The 21,770-nt window shown below is 42.3% G+C and overlaps 1 protein-coding gene across 2 annotated transcripts in view; it reads right to left on the minus strand.

Moving 5' to 3' along the window:
• Positions 1-21,770, minus strand: part of LOC120046617 (zinc finger MIZ domain-containing protein 1-like) — a 211,956-nt gene that overhangs the window by 95,487 nt on the left and 94,699 nt on the right. The gene's annotated exons all lie outside the window — the stretch shown is intronic.

Raw genomic sequence — 21,770 nt, forward strand, 5'->3', positions numbered from 1 at the left:
ATTTGAAATAAAACTGCCCTTAAGGTCTGAAACTGTTTTATTTTTCTTCCCAGTATGAGTGGAGTTGCTGGATTTATTGAATAAACCGTTTTCCATAAAGTTAGAGCGAATTAAGATGGAATTTCAACGTAATTTATAATGTTGTACAAAGCCTAAGGTATCCATCAAACTAATTATCATTGCGTGATTAATGTGATGTAGTAAAGTAATTGAAATACGTTGCATGAGAAAACATAATCTACTTTTATTAAAAGGCGCAAGATCTGTTTCCTAGTCTATGAATGTCGATTTTACTCTTTGACTGCTAATCTATTCATTTGGCATGTGAGAATCATCGCCGGAGTAACGCTTGGACCTTTAAATTAGGGCTATTTTCTGGGAATTGTCTCGGTAGAACGTGCATGATTTTACGACTACAGACAATTGTAAAGTGGGTTTATTTGCGGGGAGTCTTAGTCATTTAAATAGCATTGGTGGTTCAGTGGTAAAAATCTCTCCTGCCACGCGGGAGGCCCGGGTTTGTTTCCCAGACAATGCCCTGACTAAAATCTGGGTTTCTGATTGTAATTCAACTATTGGTATATTTTGCCTGGAAAGATACGGCCGTAAGTGTTTGTTTAAGATATAAACAGAACGTTTTAATAGCTTGTTTAGTTTAAATTGAAAGACTAATTCATTAAAAATAATTGCGAGGCGATTTCAATGTAATACGTTGTCTGTTGCCTAAATAACATATTGAGAATAGGAGTCGTATTTAAATAACTGAATCAAGGAAGAGACAGTTACCTAAATCTAATGAATAAATTTGGCGCTTTACATGTTATTTTTAAAGTCTTGGACATTTCATAAGTGTGAAGCCGAAAGAGAAGAGAAAGTTGTAAAGTTTGCTTTTTATCTTACGATAGAGGTAAGGCAGAACGTTGGTTGAGTAGGGGTTATATTTTTGCCTACTGGTAAAAATAGGAGAGTTGGTTGTGAGCGCTGGGATATGTTGGGCTGTAAGGGATTCAGGTGTAAATAAGGAAACATTTTGTGATAATGTATTCTGATGATTATTGATTCTTGGTTTGATTGTTTAGGTAACACCAGTGAATTTGAGCAGGAAGTTAATGTATTCTAACATTATAATCTGTTTCCATTACGTGGAACAATGTCAGGTCATTAAAGTGGATTGCAGTTTGAGTTTATTTTTATTTTTACAGAGACAGTGCACATTAACCACAGTTGTGTGTGTGACTAATGGCAGGGTATTCCAGACATGGGAAGCTCTCACACTGAAAGCAGATTGACTAAAGGTGCTTTTCCTTAAGGGAACTATACCGTCATCTCTCATGGCGGACCTTGTGGATCTGCTGCCATAAGGTTTGGGTTTTCTGTTCAACAAAAGTACTGAGTAGAGGGGGAGCCTGTACATTTAGAATCTTGAATACAAGACAGGCGTCAGTGTATTGCATAAGATTTTCTGAGAATGTAACAGTGATTATAGCTATTGGGTTTCCTATCAAGTACTTTGAGACCCTGTTTGCAGACAGACTGAATGGGTTGTAATGTTGAACAGCAAGCTTGGGCCACACTAGTCAGGTAGTATGTTAAGTGGGGGAGTATCATAGATTTGAAGTATAGTTTTGTTACATGTAGTTAAACAATTTCATATGTTTTGGAAATTAGCTAGGTTGAACTTGGTTATTTGAGTTACCTTTTTTATTTGCTTTTTAAAAGAGAGGTTGGAATCAAGTATGATGCCGTGGTACTTAAAATCGGATATCACCTGGAGCTTTTCCCCTGATACATAGACATCTGTCTCAGGGGCATCAGATATCACCTGGAGCTTTTCCCCTGATACATAGACCTCTGTCTCAGGGGCATCAGATACCACCTGGAGCTTTTCCCCTGATACATAGACATCTGTCTCAGGGGCATCAGATACCACCTGGAGCTTTTCCCCTGATACATAGACCTCTGTCTCAGGGGCATCAGATACCACCTGGAGCTTTTCCCCTGATACATAGACATCTGTCTCAGGGCATCAGATACCACCTGGAGCTTTTCCCCTGACACATAGACATCTGTCTCAGGGCATCAGATACCACCTGGAGCTTTTCCCCTGACACATAGACATCTGTCTCAGGGGCATCAGATACCACCTGGAGCTTTTCCCCTGACACATAGACATCTGTCTCAGGGGCATCAGATACCAACTGGAGCTTTTCCCCTGACACATAGACATCTGTCTCAGGGGCATCAGATACCACCTGGAGCTTTTCCCCTGATACATAGACATCTGTCTCAGGGCATCAGATACCACCTGGAGCTTTTCCCCTGATACATAGACATCTGTCTCAGGGGCATCAGATACCACCTGGAGCTTTTCCCCTGATACATAGACATCTGTCTCAGGTGCATCAGATACCACCTGGAGCTTTTCCCCTGATACATAGACATCTGTCTCAGGGCATCAGATACCACCTGGAGCTTTTCCCCTGATACATAGACATCTGTCTCAGGGCATCAGATACCACCTGGAGCTTTTCCCCTGATACATAGACATCTGTCTCAGGGCATCAGATACCACCTGGAGCTTTTCCCCTGATACATAGACATCTGTCTCAGGGGCATCAGATACCACCTGGAGCTTTTCCCCTGATACATAGACATCTGTCTCAGGGCATCAGATACCACCTGGAGCTTTTCCCCTGATACATAGACATCTGTCTCAGGGGCATCAGATCCCACCTGGAGCTTTTCCCCTGATACATAGACATCTGTCTCAGGGGCATCAGATACCACCTGGAGCTTTTCCCCTGATACATAGACATCTGTCTCAGGTGCATCAGATACCACCTGGAGCTCTTCCCCTGATACATAGACATCTGTCTCAGTAGCATCAGATACCACCTGGAGCTTTTCCCCTGATACATAGACCTCTGTCTCAGAGGCATCAGATACCACCTGGAGCTTTTCCCCTGACACATAGACATCTGTCTCAGGGCATCAGATACCACCTGGAGCTTTTCCCCTGATACATAGACCTCTGTCTCAGGGGCATCAGATACCACCTGGAGCTTTTCCCCTGATACATAGACATCTGTCTCAGGGCATCAGATACCACCTGGAGCTTTTCCCCTGACACATAGACATCTGTCTCAGGGGCATCAGATCCCACCTGGAGCTTTTCCCCTGATACATAGACATCTGTCTCAGGGGCATCAGATACCACCTGGAGCTTTTCCCCTGATACATAGACATCTGTCTCAGGTGCATCAGATACCACCTGGAGCTCTTCCCCTGATACATAGACATCTGTCTCAGTAGCATCAGATACCACCTGGAGCTTTTCCCCTGATACATAGACCTCTGTCTCAGAGGCATCAGATACCACCTGGAGCTTTTCCCCTGACACATAGACATCTGTCTCAGGGCATCAGATACCACCTGGAGCTTTTCCCCTGATACATAGACCTCTGTCTCAGGGGCATCAGATACCACCTGGAGCTTTTCCCCTGATACATAGACATCTGTCTCAGGGGCATCAGATACCACCTGGAGCTTTTCCCCTGATACATATACATCTGTCTCAGGGGCATCAGATACCACCTGGAGCTTTTCCCCTGATACATAGACATCTGTCTCAGGGGCATCAGATACCACCTGGAGCGTTTCCCCTGATACATAGACATCTGTCTCAGGGCATCAGATACCACCTGGAGCTTTTCCCCTGATACATAGACATCTGTCTCAGTAGCATCAGATACCACCTGGAGCTTTCCCCCTGATACATAGACATCTGTCTCAGGGCATCAGATACCACCTGGAGCTTTTCCCCTGACACATAGACATCTGTCTCAGGGGCATCAGATCCCACCTGGAGCTTTTCCCCTGATACATAGACATCTGTCTCAGGGGCATCAGATACCACCTGGAGCTTTTCCCCTGATACATAGACATCTGTCTCAGGTGCATCAGATACCACCTGGAGCTCTTCCCCTGATACATAGACATCTGTCTCAGTAGCATCAGATACCACCTGGAGCTTTTCCCCTGATACATAGACCTCTGTCTCAGAGGCATCAGATACCACCTGGAGCTTTTCCCCTGACACATAGACATCTGTCTCAGGGCATCAGATACCACCTGGAGCTTTTCCCCTGATACATAGACCTCTGTCTCAGGGGCATCAGATACCACCTGGAGCTTTTCCCCTGATACATAGACATCTGTCTCAGGGGCATCAGATACCACCTGGAGCTTTTCCCCTGATACATATACATCTGTCTCAGGGGCATCAGATACCACCTGGAGCTTTTCCCCTGATACATAGACATCTGTCTCAGGGGCATCAGATACCACCTGGAGCGTTTCCCCTGATACATAGACATCTGTCTCAGGGCATCAGATACCACCTGGAGCTTTTCCCCTGATACATAGACATCTGTCTCAGTAGCATCAGATACCACCTGGAGCTTTCCCCCTGATACATAGACATCTGTCTCAGTAGCATCAGATACCACCTGGAGCTTTCCCCCTGATACATAGACATCTGTCTCAGGGGCATCAGATACCACCTGGAGCTCTTCCCCTGATACATAGACATCTGTCTCAGGTGCATCAGATACCACCTGGAGCTCTTCCCCTGATACATAGACATCTGTCTCAGGGGCATCAGATACCACCTGGAGCTTTTCCCCTGATACATAGACATCTGTCTCAGTAGCATCAGATACCACCTGGAGCTTTTCCCCTGATACATAGACATCTGTCTCAGGGGCATCAGATACCACCTGGAGCTTTTCCCCTGATACATAGACATCTGTCTCAGGGCATCAGATACCACCTGGAGCTTTTCTCCTGATACATAGACATCTGTCTCAGGGGCATCAGATACCACCTGGAGCTTTTCCCCTGATACATAGACATCTGTCTCAGGGGCATCAGATACCACCTGGAGCTTTTCCCCTGATACATAGACATCTGTCTCAGGGGCATCAGATACCACCTGGAGCTTTTCCCCTGATACATAGACATCTGTCTCAGGGCATCAGATACCACCTGGAGCTTTTCTCCTGATACATAGACATCTGTCTCAGGGGCATCAGATACCACCTGGAGCTTTTCCCCTGATACATAGACATCTGTCTCAGGGGCATCAGATACCACCTGGAGCTTTTCCCCTGATACATAGACATCTGTCTCAGGGGCATCAGATACCACCTGGAGCTTTTCCCCTGATACATAGACATCTGTCTCAGGGCATCAGATACCACCTGGAGCTTTTCCCCTGATACATAGACATCTGTCTCAGGGCATCAGATACCACCTGGAGCTTTTCCCCTGATACATAGACATCTGTCTCAGGGCATCAGATACCACCTGGAGCTTTTCCCCTGATACATAGACATTTGTCTCAGGGGCATCAGATACCACCTGGAGCTTTTCCCCTGATACATAGACATCTGTCTCAGGGGCATCAGATACCACCTGGAGCTTTTCTCCTGATACATAGACATCTGTCTCAGGGGCATCAGATACCACCTGGAGCTTTTCCCCTGATACATAGACATCTGTCTCAGGGGCATCAGATACCACCTGGAGCTTTTCCCCTGATACATAGACATCTGTCTCAGTAGCATCAGATACCACCTGGAGCTCTTCCCCTGATACATAGACATCTGTCTCAGGGGCATCAGATACCACCTGGAGCTTTTCCCCTGATACATAGACATCTGTCTCAGTAGCATCAGATACCACCTGGAGCTTTTCCCCTGATACATAGACATCTGTCTCAGGGGCATCAGATACCACCTGGAGCTTTTCCCCTGATACATAGACATCTGTCTCAGGGGCATCAGATACCACCTGGAGCTTTTCCCCTGATACATAGACATCTGTCTCAGGGCATCAGATACCACCTGGAGCTTTTCCCCTGATACATAGACATCTGTCTCAGGGGCATCAGATACCACCTGGAGCTTTTCCCCTGATACATAGACATCTGTCTCAGGGCATCAGATACCACCTGGAGCTTTTCTCCTGATACATAGACATCTGTCTCAGGGGCATCAGATACCACCTGGAGCTTTTCCCCTGATACATAGACATCTGTCTCAGGGGCATCAGATACCACCTGGAGCTTTTCCCCTGATACATAGACATCTGTCTCAGGGCATCAGATACCACCTGGAGCTTTTCCCCTGATACATAGATATCTGTCTCAGGGGCATCAGATACCACCTGGAGCTTTTCCCCTGATACATAGACATCTGTCTCAGGGGCATCAGATACCACCTGGAGCTTTTCCCCTGATACATAGACATCTGTCTCAGGTGCATCAAATACCACCTGGAGCTTTTCCCCTGATACATAGACATCTGTCTCAGGGCATCAGATACCACCTGGAGCTTTTCCCCTGATACATAGACATCTGTCTCAGGGGCATCAGATACCACCTGGAGCTTTTCCCCTGATACATAGACATCTGTCTCAGGTGCATCAGATACCACCTGGAGCTTTTCCCCTGATACATAGACATCTGTCTCAGGGGCATCAGATACCACCTGGAGCTTTTCCCCTGATACATAGACATCTGTCTCAGGGCATCAGATACCACCTGGAGCTTTTCCCCTGATACATAGACATCTGTCTCAGGGGCATCAGATACCACCTGGAGCTTTTCCCCTGATACATAGACATCTGTCTCAGGGGCATCAGATACCACCTGGAGCTTTTCCCCTGATACATAGACATCTGTCTCAGGGGCATCAGATACCACCTGGAGCGTTTCCCCTGATACATAAACATCTGTCTCAGTAGCATCAGATACCACCTGGAGCTTTTCCCCTGATACATAGACATCTGTCTCAGTAGCATCAGATACCACCTGGAGCTTTTCCCCTGATACATAGACATCTGTCTCAGGGCATCAGATACCACCTGGAGCTTTTCCCCTGATACATAGACATCTGTCTCAGGGGCATCAGATATCACCTGGAGCTTTTCCCCTGATACATAGACATCTGTCTCAGGGGCATCAGATACCACCTGGAGCTTTTCCCCTGATACATAGACATCTGTCTCAGGGGCATCAGTTGTTTTCTTTGTGAGGAACATGCTGACTGTGTTTTTTATTGAGATGCAAACATGAGTCCCTGAGCAACTTTGTCATCTGAACCATTACAGTAGTGAGTTCTTGTGTAGCTTGTTGTTTGTTATTTGCAAGCATTTATCACTGTATCATCTGCATACATTGGAACTTCAGACCCTGTACAGACTGAAGGAAGATCATTAATGTACGAGCTGAACAGTATTGACCTTTGGGGAATGCAAACATTGTAGATATGAGTAGAAAAAAGTTAGTTTTGACTCTTATGCTGATGAGACAGCACCAACTTTTGAAAGGTTTTAGATTTGTTAAAAATCAGCTTTGTTTTTACTAAATTTATGCAACAGGTTGAAATGATTAGATTGTTGGAAAGGGGTTATGGGTTTGTTTATTGTTTACTGTTTAGTGTTTATTTTAGTTGTTGATTTTACTTAATTAAACATTGTATTATCTGATGTGTTTGAGTAGGATTCTTTCTTATTATCTGATGTGTTTGAGTAGGATGGATGGAAGTCACCTAAAGTATGTATGTTAAAGGAGACATGGGAGAACACGTCTCAAACAACATTTTATTAAATGCCTGGGATTGAATTTCACTGATTCCGTACTCTGAGAAATGTACTACATTTGCGATAGAGGATAATTGTGTCTAAGGGTAGCGCATGCTAAATTAAGTACATATAAATATTGAGGAAGTTTAAAACAAATGATTAATGATTTGATGGAGTACAGTGGAATTATTATTATTATTAGGTTTTGTTTGTAGTTAACTTTTGAGTTTCTGAATCGGTGTAGTATAATGAATCCTAATGAAGTGTTTTGTGTTTTTTCTGGGAAAATGGGTGTTTCATTGTCTCTCTTTGAAATGTTTCCTGGGACTATAATCTTGGGGAGATTGAGTGAGATTGAGGCCGTAAACTACCAAATTGAAAAGGCCTGGAAATGTTTTGTTTGTTTTTACCTTAAGGTTTGCAACTACACACACACAACACATTTGTTATAACTATTTGTTGGTTTTTTAAAATACTATGTTTGATTTGTTTTTCTATTTTCTTCGGGTTTGGTGAGTTCTCCATTTCACTTAGTGCTAAAATATCTTAAAGGGGAGAGCACACATGGAATTTTTATTTTCTGATTTTGAATTAAACATGTGAATTATTTTGATAAAGGAATGTTCTGGGAACCTGGGATACAACATGTAGGAAATGTTTGACGTTTTTACTTTAATTTGTCTAATATAGTAAGAAACACTTCTTTGAAGGGTTTGTATGACCTATGACCCGTATCATGACTTTTCATTGTGGCTTGATCACCCTCATTGGAAAGCCATTTGGATAATGAATTTAAGGTCATTTGTAATACTGATTTCAAGGTAATTTGTGTAATTGATCATTATTGTGGAGTTCTTTTATAGTTCTTAGCCATATTTGTAATTTGGACCAATGTGAAGAAGGAGAGGGCATTGCCTTTAACTAAGGGTAGGCTGCTTTAAGTCTATTTTCCTATGACCATATGGGTACAATATTTTTTCTTTGTGGAGGTTTTCATAGTGATTTTAATTTGTGTATGTTATTTGAAATGTTGTGTTATCTTTTGACCAGTTGTAGTGTTGTTTTATACACTGCTCAAAAAAATAAAGGGAACACTTAAACAACACAATGTAACTCCAAGTCAATCACACTTCTATGAAATCAAACTGTCCACTTATGAAGCAACACTGATTGACAATAAATTTCACATGCTGTTGTGCAAATGGAATACACAAAAGGTGGAAATTATAGGCAATTAGCAAGACACCCCCAAAAAAGGAGTGATTCTGCAGGTGGTGACCACAGACCACTTCTCAGTTCCTATGCTTCCTGGCTGATGTTTTGGTCACTTTTGAATGCTGGCGGTGCTCTCACTCTAGTGGTAGCATGAGACGGAGTCTACAACCCACACAAGTGGCTCAGGTAGTGCAGTTCATCCAGGATGGCACATCAATGCGAGCTGTGGCAAAAAGGTTTGCTGTGTCTGTCAGCGTAGTGTCCAGAGCATGGAGGCGCTACCAGGAGACAGGCCAGTACATCAGGAGACGTGGAGGAGGCCGTAGGAGGGCAACAACCCAGCAGCAGGACCGCTACCTCCGCCTTTGTGCAAGGAGGTGCACTGCCAGAGCCCTGCAAAATGACCTCCAGCAGGCCACAAATGTGCATGTGTCAGCATATGGTCTCACAAGGGGTCTGAGGATCTCATCTCGGTACCTAATGGCAGTCAGGCTACCTCTGGCGAGCACATGGAGGGCTGTGCGGCCCCACAAAGAAATGCCACCCCACACCATGACTGACCCATCGCCAAACCGGTCATGCTGGAGGATGTTGCAGGCAGCAGAACGTTCTCCATGGCGTCTCCAGACTCTGTCAAGTCTGTCACATGTGCTCATGTGCTCAGTGTGAACCTGCTTTCATCTGTGAAGAGCACAGGGCGCCAGTGGCGAATTTGCCAATCTTGGTGTTCTCTGGCAAATGCCAAACGTCCTGCACGGTGCTGGGCTGTAAGCACAACCCCCACCTGTGGACGTCGGGCCCTCATACCACCCTCATGGAGTCTGTTTCTGACCGTTTGAGCAGACACATGCACATTTGTGGCCTGCTGGAGGTCATTTTGCAGGGCTCTGGCAGTGCACCTCCTGGCACAAAGGCGGAGGTAGCGGTCCTGCTGCTGGGTTGTTGCCCTCCTACGGCCTCCTCCACGTCTCCTGATGTACTGGCCTGTCTCCTGGTAGCGCCTCCATGCTCTGGACACTACGCTGACAGACACAGCAAACCTTTTTGCCACAGCTCGCATTGATGTGCCATCCTGGATGAACTGCACTACCTGAGCCACTTGTGTGGGTTGTAGACTCCGTCTCATGCTACCACTAGAGTGAGAGCACTGCCAGCATTCAAAAGTGACCAAAACATCAGCCAGGAAGCATAGGAACTGAGAAGTTGTCTGTGGTCACCACCTGCAGAATCACTCCTTTTTTGGGGGTGTCTTGCTACTTGCCTATAATTTCCACCTTTTGTCTATTCTATTTGCACAACAGCATTTGAAATTTATTGTCAATCAGTGTTGCTTCCTAATTGGACAGTTTGATTTCACAGAAGTGTGATTGACTTGGAGTTACATTGTGTTGTTTAAGTGTTCCCTTTATTTTTTTGAGCAGTGTACATTACTCTCATGGAGAGTTATGTGTTAAAAATGGGGGAGGATTCAGTTCTTTGAGGTTTTGGATTGAAGTTTACACACCTTGAGTGATATGTGACGGAGTGTATTGTTGTGTTGTTTGTTTTGTTCTATTCCCGATGGGTTATAGGTCTAACTTCCTTATCCTTTGGCTCTGCATCGGAGTTGACAGTGTGATGGGGAGTATACGCCAATTTGAAATAATAGTTCAATAGAATCAATAGAATGTGTTATTCTCTTTAACATATCTTTAGACATTTGTATTTAGAATAATTGGTAAAAGTAATAATTTATCACGTAGTTAATGAACTGAACTAAACTGTTGTTCTGATCTGTTCTTTCGAGGTTATCATGAAAAGTGGCATCCGACGGTATCTTAATGCATGGAAGAGATAATTGGACCGAACAGTGCGTGTACCTCAAAACCCCCTCTAACTGGCTGAAGAAGAGTGACAAAGGCGTTGAATAAGGCCCTGTCTGCACCACTTCTACTGAGAGAAAGGAGCCGAGACAGAAATTGGTGTACAGTATCCGATCTAAGCTATCAACTGCTTTTCTCTCATGTTTCTCTCAGGAGTGTGAGAGGAGTCCACGTGGAGTGAGCATGGAGAGAAATCTGTTCTAAACTTCTCTTATGTTGCTGGTATACTGGTAGACGAATGGACAAGACATAATGGGTGGTAAAGGTGAGACATTGAAATTGGGACATTATCATGGGACATCCACTTTGAACTGTAAAGCTATCTGAAGAAAAACGAAAAGGACGCCAGAAGAATCAGTGCCTGAAGGAGGAGGTTGGTCAACTGTGCCCCAAAAAATTGTTTTAGACTTTTGGGGTATCAGGTTGATTGTAGAGGTCTACACCACGTAAAATTATAGTAATTTAGATTAAGAATGCATTGAGATACTGATCTGTATAATAATCGTGATCAAAAAGTTAATAGTAGAATTATGGGATAATAATACTGGATGTTAATATAAATGTACATTCTGCCAAATGTTGATGTGTGTTAAATTGAGTTTTTACTTTGAGTGATAGGACCAATTTGAATCACTGAGCAATGTCATTTTAAAATTTGTTGGATAATTACTGGTTTCTAATTATGATTTTATTTGGAAATTGAATGATTTTTAAAACTGAAGGATTGTTTTGATTGTTGTTACGAACTAAAGATGTTGACGCTATTATAAGCATGCCATGGTGAATGGAGAGGGTGAACTCTGATCTGGAGAGTGAAAATGATCCTAATCTATTTGATCTATAGGCATTGCCTTATAAATAGTGGAATCATGATGCTTGTCTTGGGTCATGTTCATTAGGCACCAAGGGGATACATTTTATTTTAACTTCTTTGGGGTAGGGGACAGTATTTTCACGTCCGGATGAAAAGCGTGCCCAGAGTAAACTGCCTGCTACTCAGGCCCAGATGCTAGGATATGCATATTATTAGTATATTTGGATAGAAAACACTCTGGAGTTTCTAAAACTGTTTGAATGATGTCTGTCAGTATAACAGAACTCATATGGCAGGCAAAAACCTGAGAACAAATCCAACCAGGAAGTGGGAAATCTGAGGTTTTTAGTTTTTCAACTCTTTGCTTATCCAAGATACAGTGGAAATGGGGTCATGTTGTACTTCCTAAGGCTTCCACTAGATGTCAACAGTCTTTAGAACCTTGTTTGATGCTTCTACTGTAACGTGGGGGCGAATGAGAGGGGATTGAGTAAGGTCTGCCATGAGCTGACCATGCGCTGACCATGCGCGTTCATTTGAGAGTTAGCTTGAGTTCAATTGCATTTCTGAAGACAAAGGAATTCTCCGGTTGGAAAATTATTGAAGATTTATGTTAAAAACATCCTAAAGATTGTTTCTATACTTCGTTTGACATGTTTCTACGGACTGTAATATGACTTTTCGTCTGAACTTTTGCCTGGACCTGCCCGCGCGTCGTGAGTTTAGATTGTGTACTGAACAACAAGGAGGAATTTGGACATAAATGATGGACATTATCGAACAAAACAAACATTTATTGTGCAACTGGGATTCCTGGGAGTGCATTCTGATGAAGATCATCAAAGGTACGTGAATATTTCTAATGCTCTTTCTGACTTCTGTTGACTCCAACATGGCGGATATCTCTTTGGGTTGATTTGTCGTCTGAGCGCCGTACTCAGATTATTGCATGGTTTGCTTTTTCCGTAAAGTTTTTTTGTAATCTGACACAGCGGTTGCATTAAGGAGAAGTGGATCTAAAATTCCATGTATAACACTTGTATTTTCATCAACATTTATGATGACTATTTCTGTAAATTGATGTGGCTCTCTGGAAAATCACCGGATGTTTTGGAACTACTGAACATAACGCGCCAATTTAAACTCAGATTTTTGGATATAAATATGAACTTTACCGAACAAAACATACATGTATTGTGTAACATGAAGTCCTATGAGTGTCATCTGATGAAGATCATCAAAGGTTAGCGATTCATTTTATCTATATTTCTGCTTTTTGTGACTCCTCTCTTTGGCTGGAAAAATGGCTGTGTTTTTCTGTGACTTGGCTCTGAGCTAACATAATCGTTTGGTTTGCTTTCGTCGTAAAGCCTTTTTGAAATCGGACACTGTGGCTGGATTTACAACAAGTGTATCTTTAAAATGGTGTGAAATACATGTATGTTTGAGGAATTTTAATTATGGGATTTCTGTTGTTTTGAATTTGGTGCCCTGCAGTTTCACTGGCTGTTGACGAGGTGAGACGCTACCGTCCCACATACCCTAGAGAGGTTAACTAGGAGGCAATACCTGGATTTGTTCAACAAAATATGCTAATTTGAGTTTCTGGGATGGAAATAGTCATTTCCAACATACTATGCTGATCCATTGGAGTGTGATCGATAATTAAAGATTATTTTATTAAACTACATTGTTGCATGCACTGCATTATGCATTAAATATGTGCTTTTCACTGTCTATGGAAAATATAGCTTTGAATCTCATAAACTGTATGCATTTTTGGTTTTTCTTTGTGGGTTCGTGCAGGTGACTGTGTATCATAACCTTCCCAGACAAATTGTTAGAGTGCTTAGAAAATGTGTTGGGGGTTTTAATGAGGCTGAGTCAGTGTTGTGGAAGCTGGTCATGTGCAGGAACCCCATGTAATTTTCTTTTAAGTTGAGAAGATTCTCAAAATGGGGGCGATGTCGTGGAAAATTGCAGGATTATGTTATAATGCTTGTATTGCATTATAATGGTTGTTTTATTCAACAGAATAGAGTATTCTGTTAACTATTGTGTGTGTGTGTGTGTGTGTGTGTGTGTGTGTTCTACTGAGGATGGGCCTCTATGAGATAGCACTGACAGAGGAGATTTATGATGTCTTTGGGTGATAAAACCTAAAGAGCATTCCAGATAACATGTGGTAATGTTTGTGTGCTATGAAGTACCAGGAACGAGAGTAGAACCTCGTCTTAGGGACCAAACTGAACGATAATTTATAGCAAATGCTATCTGGCTACGGAATACTCCTTTCTCAATTATAAAGTCCCTTTATGAACTGTTCCTAAGATCTGTGGTTCGTCAGGTTGAGAGGGGTGTATCTTGGCTATAAAAGATCTTTGTACTTTTCTGTTGTCACTTCCAATGGTTCATTAAATGCATCATTGAAAGTCAAATGCTGTTGCAAAGCTCATATTATTAAAGCTGTAGTTTAAGTATAACTCTGACTGGTGTGTGAAGTTTGTAACTCTCCTCATTTGGTAAAGCAGAAATAAGCCACCACACAAGTCTCATCGAGACTCTTTGAAACTGGATCTTGGTGTAGTAAGTACAGTAGTAAAGTACAGTAGTGTCCAGAGAGGCTTCTGGCCTATGGTTTGGACTAGAGCAGCTCCTCGAGTTCCCAAGTCCCACTTGATTTTGTTTTCAGCCAATCACAGACTGGATCAGCTGCCCAAGACATTTCTACACGGAAGAAGCCTCAACCCTCTCCCATCCCATCCCAAAACCCCACACAGCAACGGAGAAAGTATGACCAACAGTCACCAAATATGAAACAGAAACATTGCTGAATGCTGGCTACTTTGAAGAATCTCAAATATAAAATATATTCTGATTTGTTTAACACTTTTTTGGTTACTACATGATTTCATATCTGTTATTTCATCGTTTTGATGTCCACTATTATTCTACAATGTAGAAAATAGTCTAACTAAAGACAAACCCTGGAATGAGTAGGTGTGTCCAAACTTTTGACTGGTACTGTATGTGTTTAATATACCATCCAGATAAGAAAGTGTCTGATACATTTTTTTCTTTAAATCCATACAATTCCAGAAAAATACCACCGGTAACTAAAACGTTGTAATTAATTCACAGTAAACCATATTACAATTCTGATTTCAGATGATCAACCCTTACAAAGTAAGGAAGATTTTCCCTACATTCATTAGGAAGTGTGGTAAATTGCAGTTGTTTGGGAAAAAAAGCGTGTAAGATACACATTTTCACGGGTGTTTTTTCTTGACTGATTACTATTTGAGTCATGTGGTGCTATTGAATGTCATATTAATTAAAAGGGCTGTTTCTCAGCTTTCAAAAAGTATCATGTTTTCATATATGGTTTGACACCAGCAAAGTATGCTCATTAATGTACACAGCGCTCATGGTCTCAGTAAATCCAAAACTCTCCTACCAATAATGCAACAAAGTTAATATGGCAATTTACAGTTACAGTTAGCTGGTGTTTGAAAGCCTAGTGTTTCCATACACCTTTAATATACAGTTGAAGTCGGAAGTTTACATACACATTAGCCAAATACATTTAAACTCAGTTTTTCACAATTCCTGACATTTAAATCCTAGTAAACATTCCCTGTCTTAGGTCAGTTAGGATCAACACTTTATTTTAAGAATGTGAAATGTCAGAATAATAGTAGAGAGAATTATTTATTTCAGCTTTTATTTCTTTCATCGCATTCCCAGTAGGTCAGAAGATTACATACACTCAATTAGTGTTTGGTAGCAAATTGTTTAACTTGGGTCAAACGTTTCAGGTAGCCTTCCACAAGCTTCCCACAATAAGTTTGGTGAATTTTGGCCCATTCCTCCCGACAGAGCTGGTGTAACTGAGTCAGGTTTGTAGGCCTCCTTGCTCACACACGCTTTTTCAGTTCTGCCCACACATTTTCTATAGGATTGAGGTCAGGGCTTTGTGATGGCCACTCCAATACCTTGACTTTGTTGTCCTTAAGCCATTTTGCCACAACTTTGGAAGAATGCTTGGGGTCATTGTCCATTTGGAAGACCCATCTGCGACCAAGCTTTAACTTCCTTACTGATGTCTTGAGATGTTGCTTCAATATATCCACATAATTTTCCCGCCTCATGATGCCATCTATTTTGTGAAGTGCACCAGTCCCTCCTGCAGCAAAGCACCCCCACAACATGATGCTCCCACCCCTGTGCTTCACGGTTGGGATGGTGTTCTTCGGCTTGCAAGCCTCCCCCTTTTTCCTCCAAACACAATGATGGTCATTATGGCCAAACAGTTCTAGTTTTGTTTCATCAGACCAGAGGATAGTTCTCCAAAAAGTACGATCTTTGTCCCCATGTGCAGTTGCAAACCGTAGTCTGGCTTTTTTATGGCGGTTTTGGAACAGTGACTTCTTCCTTGCTGAGCGGCCTTTCAGGTTACTGCGATATAGGACTCATTTTACTGTGTATATAGATATTTTTGTACCCGTTTCCTTCAACATCTTCACAAGGTCCTTTGCTGTTGTTCTGGGATTGATTTGCACTTTTCACACCAAAGTGCGTTCATCTCTAGGAGACAGAACGCGTCACCTTCCTGAGCGGTATGACGGCTGCGTGATCCCACGTGGTTTATACTTGTGAATTACTATTTGTACAGATGAACATGGTACCTTCAGGCATTTGGAAATTGCTCCCAAGGATGAACCAGACTTGTGGAGGTCTACAGTTTTTTTTTTGAGGTCTTGGCTGATTTCTTTTGATTTTCCGATGATGTCAAGCAGAGGCACTGAGTTTGAAGGTTGGCCTTGAAATACATCCACAGGTGCACCTCCAATGGACTCAAATTATGTCAATTAGCCTATCAGAAGCTTCTAAAGCCATGACATAATTTTCTGGAATTTTCCAAGCTGTTTAAGGCACAGTCAACTTAGTGTATGTAAACTTCTGACCCACTGGAATTGTGATACAGTGAATTATAAGTGAAATAATCTGTCTGTAAACAATTGTTGGAAAAATTACTTGTGTCATGTACAAAGTAGATGTCCTAACCGACTTGCCAAAACTATAGTTTGTTAACAAGAAATTTGTGTAGTGGTTGAAAAACGAGTTGTAATGACTCCAACCTAAGTGTATGTAAACTTCCGACTTCAACTGTATATTAGAGAAGACTATTGCTGTTCAACTTTTGGTCGTCTCAAACTGCTATCTGCAAATCCCTTAATGGGACAGTCATGAACTAGCTACATACACACACACTAGGGCTGGCACAATTACCATATGACCATGTAACCTACGGTTATGGATGAAGACTGTCATGAAAATAAAATAACCGTCTTAACCTTTTTTTTGTGGAATGAACAGCTGACTGAAGACAGGACAGAAGGGCATTCGTGCGGTTGAGTCTGTTTCTGCTGTAACATGGACTCTTAACATAATGAAACTGAATAATGTTAATTCAAATTATGCTAAAGGTAGTGAACTGACGTTGCCACGAGCAGCAACGCAGATATTGAGATGAGCGAGATGCAAGACTTCGCTCTCACAGTCACACACAGTGCAGGGGTTTGCTTTACGCTGTCACTCTTCCTGCTTTTACTTCCTGCTTTGCTCCTATGGGTACACTCGGAATGACCGCCAGTCTACCCAAAATGCCATAATTGACAGGAATGAGGATGCCGTTCTATTCATGTTATTACAATATGTGCTTGGAGTTCAAACAGTTAACCCAAACTAAACTATAAGTGTTATTAAAATTCTTATTGAACATTCAGGTAAAGTTTTAATGAAGTTATTCAAAAACCTCCAAATATCCTTTACATTTTGTTCAAGACATTCACAACATTTAGAGAATGTTCTCAGAACGTTATTTAATTACCTTCAAATAACCTATAGTTTCCATTCTCAGAACGTTAATAAAACCTTGTGTAACGAGTGCGCTGAGAGTCAGGAAGCAAGTTCAGGGAGTGAGTGTTTTAAGAAATAAAAGAACCGATGAACACGAGACACAAACAACGCACCAACATGAAAACAGAGTCAATAACACCTGAGGAAAGAACCAAGGGGAGTGACAGATATAGGGAAGATAATCAAGGAGGTGATGGAGTCCAGGTGAGTGTCATGAGGTGCAGGTGCGTGAGACGATGGTGACAGGTTTGTGGGATAATCAGAAGCCTGATGACCTAGAGGCCGGAGAGGGAGTATACGTGACACCTTGAAGGAAAACCATAGTAAAACGTTCTCAGAACTTCCCTGCAACCAAAAAAATATACGTTCCCAGTAGAGGCAAAATGTTCACTTCCGATCTCTAATGTTCACTTTTTTTCTGTTTTACCTGTCAGGAAACGTATGGCTTCGTTCATCGAACCAATGGGAAATCAAAAACAGGGACTAGTGTGTGTGTGTTTGTCGGAGCTTATTAGGCTATGCTCCAAGGACACTGGGAGCACATTACTAATCATAGCACCAAGATGTTAGACTACACTGCAGGTTAAAAAGTAAAATGTCAAAAAAGCAATGTGTAAGTCTTCCATTCTGAATCTCAAGTACTTTCAGCTGCAGCACAGCGGGCTGCATGTGTGATGTCATTGTCACAGTATTCCACTGAGAACGGATCAGTCTATTTCAGTTCGGTGTACAGGGAATGGGATAGGCACCACACACAACAGAAAGAGAGAACATAGAAAATATGTGAATAACGACGTGAACCTTGGTTGGTTTAAAGAATCTTGAATGTTTGTTTTGAGTGCTCGTCTCTTTCTGAAATAAAATACAAGCCTTTCAGATGTGTGAGGAGAATACAGCTGCCTTGAGAAGAAGCATCCTCACCAAACACATGTACAGTGCCTTCAAAAAGTATTCACATCCCTTCAATTTTCCCACATTTTGTTGTGATCAAGACTGAATTCATAATGGATTCAATTTAGATGTCACTGATCTACACTGATCAGTGACACTGATCTACTGATCTACTGAGTTGAATCAACAAATCACAGGACATAGAGACATCGCATGAGTACAAAAAAAGTATGAAAATGTATGCACTCACATAAGTCGCTCTGGATAAGCGCGTCTGCGAAATTTAATTAACATTTCATTAGTACACTTCCTGCTTTGCTCTCATGGGTACACTCGCAATGGCCGCCAGTCCACCCATTATACCATAATTGACTTGAAAGGGGACACCCGTTTTACTCATTCTATCTCTATGGCAGCACATGCAGTCCGGAGCGGAGGAGGAGAGAAAATGCGTCTATTTGAACAGTTATAACGGTGACCGCGGTTATTTGGCTGGACAATAACCGTCATCCGAAATTCCATGACCGTCAAAGCCCTACGTGATATGAGAAAACTGAGAATGGATCAACAACATTGTAGTTACTCCACAACACTAATGTAACGGCAGTCTAAGTCGTCCTCCTCCTCAGACGAGGAGAGGCGAGAAGGATCTGAGGACCAATGTGCAGCGTGGTAATTTTCCATTATTTAATTAACATAAAACAAGACACTATACAAAATGACAAAACAAACTAACCGTCACAGTCCTAGCTGGTGCAGACAAAACACAAAGACAGGAAACAACCACCCACCATCCCCAACACAAAACAAGCCACCTATATATGATTCTCAATCAGGGACAACGATTGACAGCTGTCTCTGATTGAGAACCATATTAGGCTGGACACAGAAACAGACAAACTAGACACACAACATAGAATGCCCACCCCAACTCACGCCCTGACCATACTAAACAAATACAAAAACAAGGGAAAACAGGTCAGGAACGTGACAACTAACCTAAATGACAGAGTGAAAAGAAGGAAGCCTGTACAAAACAAAAAATATTCCAAAACATGCATCCTGCTTGCAACAATGCACTTAAGTAATACTGCAAAAACATTGACAAAGAAATTCACTTTTTTTACTGAATACAAAATATTATGTTTGTGGCAAATCCAACACATCACTGAGTAACACTCTTCATATTTTCAAGCATGGTAGTGGCTGCATCATGTTATGGGTATGCTTGTCATCAGCAAGGACTAGGGATTTATTTTTATTTTTAAGAAATGAAATAGAGCTAAGCGCAGGCAATATCCTAGAGAAAAACCTGGTTCAGTCTGCTTTCCAATATACACTGGGAGACAAATTCATCTTTCAGCAGGACAATAACCTAAAACACAAGGTCAAATCTACACTGGAGTTGCTCACCAAGATGACATTGAATGTTCCTGAGTGGCCTAGTTACAGTTTTGACTTAAATCGGCTTCAAAATCTATGGCAAGACTTGAAAATGGCTGTCGAGCAATGATCAACAACCAAAGTTTGAAGAATACATTTAAAAATGATGGACCAATATTGTACAAACCAGGTGTGCAAAGCACTTAGAGATCGCTGCCAAAGGTGCTTCTAACAAGTATTGACTCAGGGGGGTGAATACTTATCTAATCAAGATATACTAGTGTTTCTTTTTCATGAATGTTTAATAAATGTTAGAATTTTTCTATCACTACGACATTACAGTGTTCTGTTTACAATTAAATCCATTTTAATCCCACTTTGTAAAACAACAAAATGTGGAAAACATCAAGGGGTGTGAATACTTTCTGAAGGCACTGTATACTTCACTGATACAATCCATTGTTTACAGTAAACTGAAGAATGTTAGTAGGCACTTCATATAAAGAGTGATGACTTCATTTGGTCCAGTGCTATGGCTCACAAGACCTCTCAAAACAAGGACTTAAGTCAGCAAGCCAGTCAGTCAGTTAGTCAGTCAGTCAGTCAGTCAGTCATGCCAGCAAGACCACAAAGCAGCCCCCTTTGTCACCTCTGAGTAACTCCATGGCTCCGCTGCCAAATCTATTGCCTTCCGCCTGCAAGCTCTTGATTACAATAGTAAACATTGATGTCTGCTAGCCTGGTTAAACCAGACTAGAGTGAAACAATGGTGAGCTGTGCAGTATTCAGTCTGGTTTAACCAGCCACGGTGTGTGCAGGGCCTAGATGATGTAGCATCAGATGCCCTGGGCCCTTCCTCCCTCCGCCTTGTAGGAAGAAAACCACAGTATAAGGGAAACACTGCACCGGAATGACACAGCATGGAGGAATGCACAGGCGGATGCGGTCTGTTTCCTACCCTCCCTCTCTCTTTCTCTCTCTCTCCATTCCCTCCCTCTCGCGTTCTCTCCCCCCCCATCCCCCACCTCTCTCCCTCCCTCTTTGTGGCCAGGACCAGAGTCAGACCCAGTAATTAGTGAGGTTATTTTCTCCAGAAGGCTAGATCTGTGTTCATGGAGCTGAGCGTGTGTCAGAGGATGTGTCCCAAATGGCACCCTATTCCCTACATAGTGCACACCCTATACGCTACGTAGTGCACTACTGTTGACCAGGGCACATAGTGCTCTGGTCAAAAGTAGAGCACTACATTCATGGGTTGCACCTCCGTCACTCGTTCACACCATTGTTATGAACGTTCTAAAGAAATCTCATCCATAGTGACTCCTGAAAGTCGAGTGGTGCCCAGTCATTCTTAACCGGGGCTCATGATTGTTTTAGCAATGCTAACGTTAGCTTGCTAAAACCCATTGCTTTCCCCTCAATCTTGCTCTCCCCAATTATGAAGTCAATCTGACGACATTACAATGATGAAAAAAGTTCTTCCCATTAATTATTCGCCTACTTTATAAATGCCATCGTATTTCCAAGCCACTGTAATTAACTTTAGACTAAATCTTCAATTGAGATGCGAGTAGAACGTTCAGTCGATCGTCAGTCTTCAAGAGAACGTTCATAACGATGGCGTAATGCAACTTGCAACCTATGAATACGGGACAGGGTGCCATTTGGGATGCCAAAAGAAGTCCAGCTGCCATCCCACATGATTTGATATTGATATAAAAACGTCTGCATTGGGCCTTGCTTTTTGTGGATGTGTGTGTATCAACATTTAACATTTTTCTAACAGTTCTACTAGCCAGGCACTCTGGAGAATCATGACCAGTGTTACAGCACAGCACACATATCCTTCCTTTACCAGAGACCACAGAGGAAGTGTGTGTGTGTGCGTGTGTGTGTGTCAGCTCAGGTCAGAAGTGCACAAACCAGAACCGTTGTGGCTGTTCACAAAAGTGGCTTCCTCTCGGTTTCATCACTTGGGGGCGGCCTTTGTTAGCGTGCGGAAAGGCCTGCAGAGGGAATGAAAATATTGGCAAGTC

This window comes from Salvelinus namaycush, chromosome 4 (assembly GCF_016432855.1).
Source record: "Salvelinus namaycush isolate Seneca chromosome 4, SaNama_1.0, whole genome shotgun sequence".
Lineage (NCBI taxonomy): Eukaryota > Metazoa > Chordata > Actinopteri > Salmoniformes > Salmonidae > Salvelinus > Salvelinus namaycush.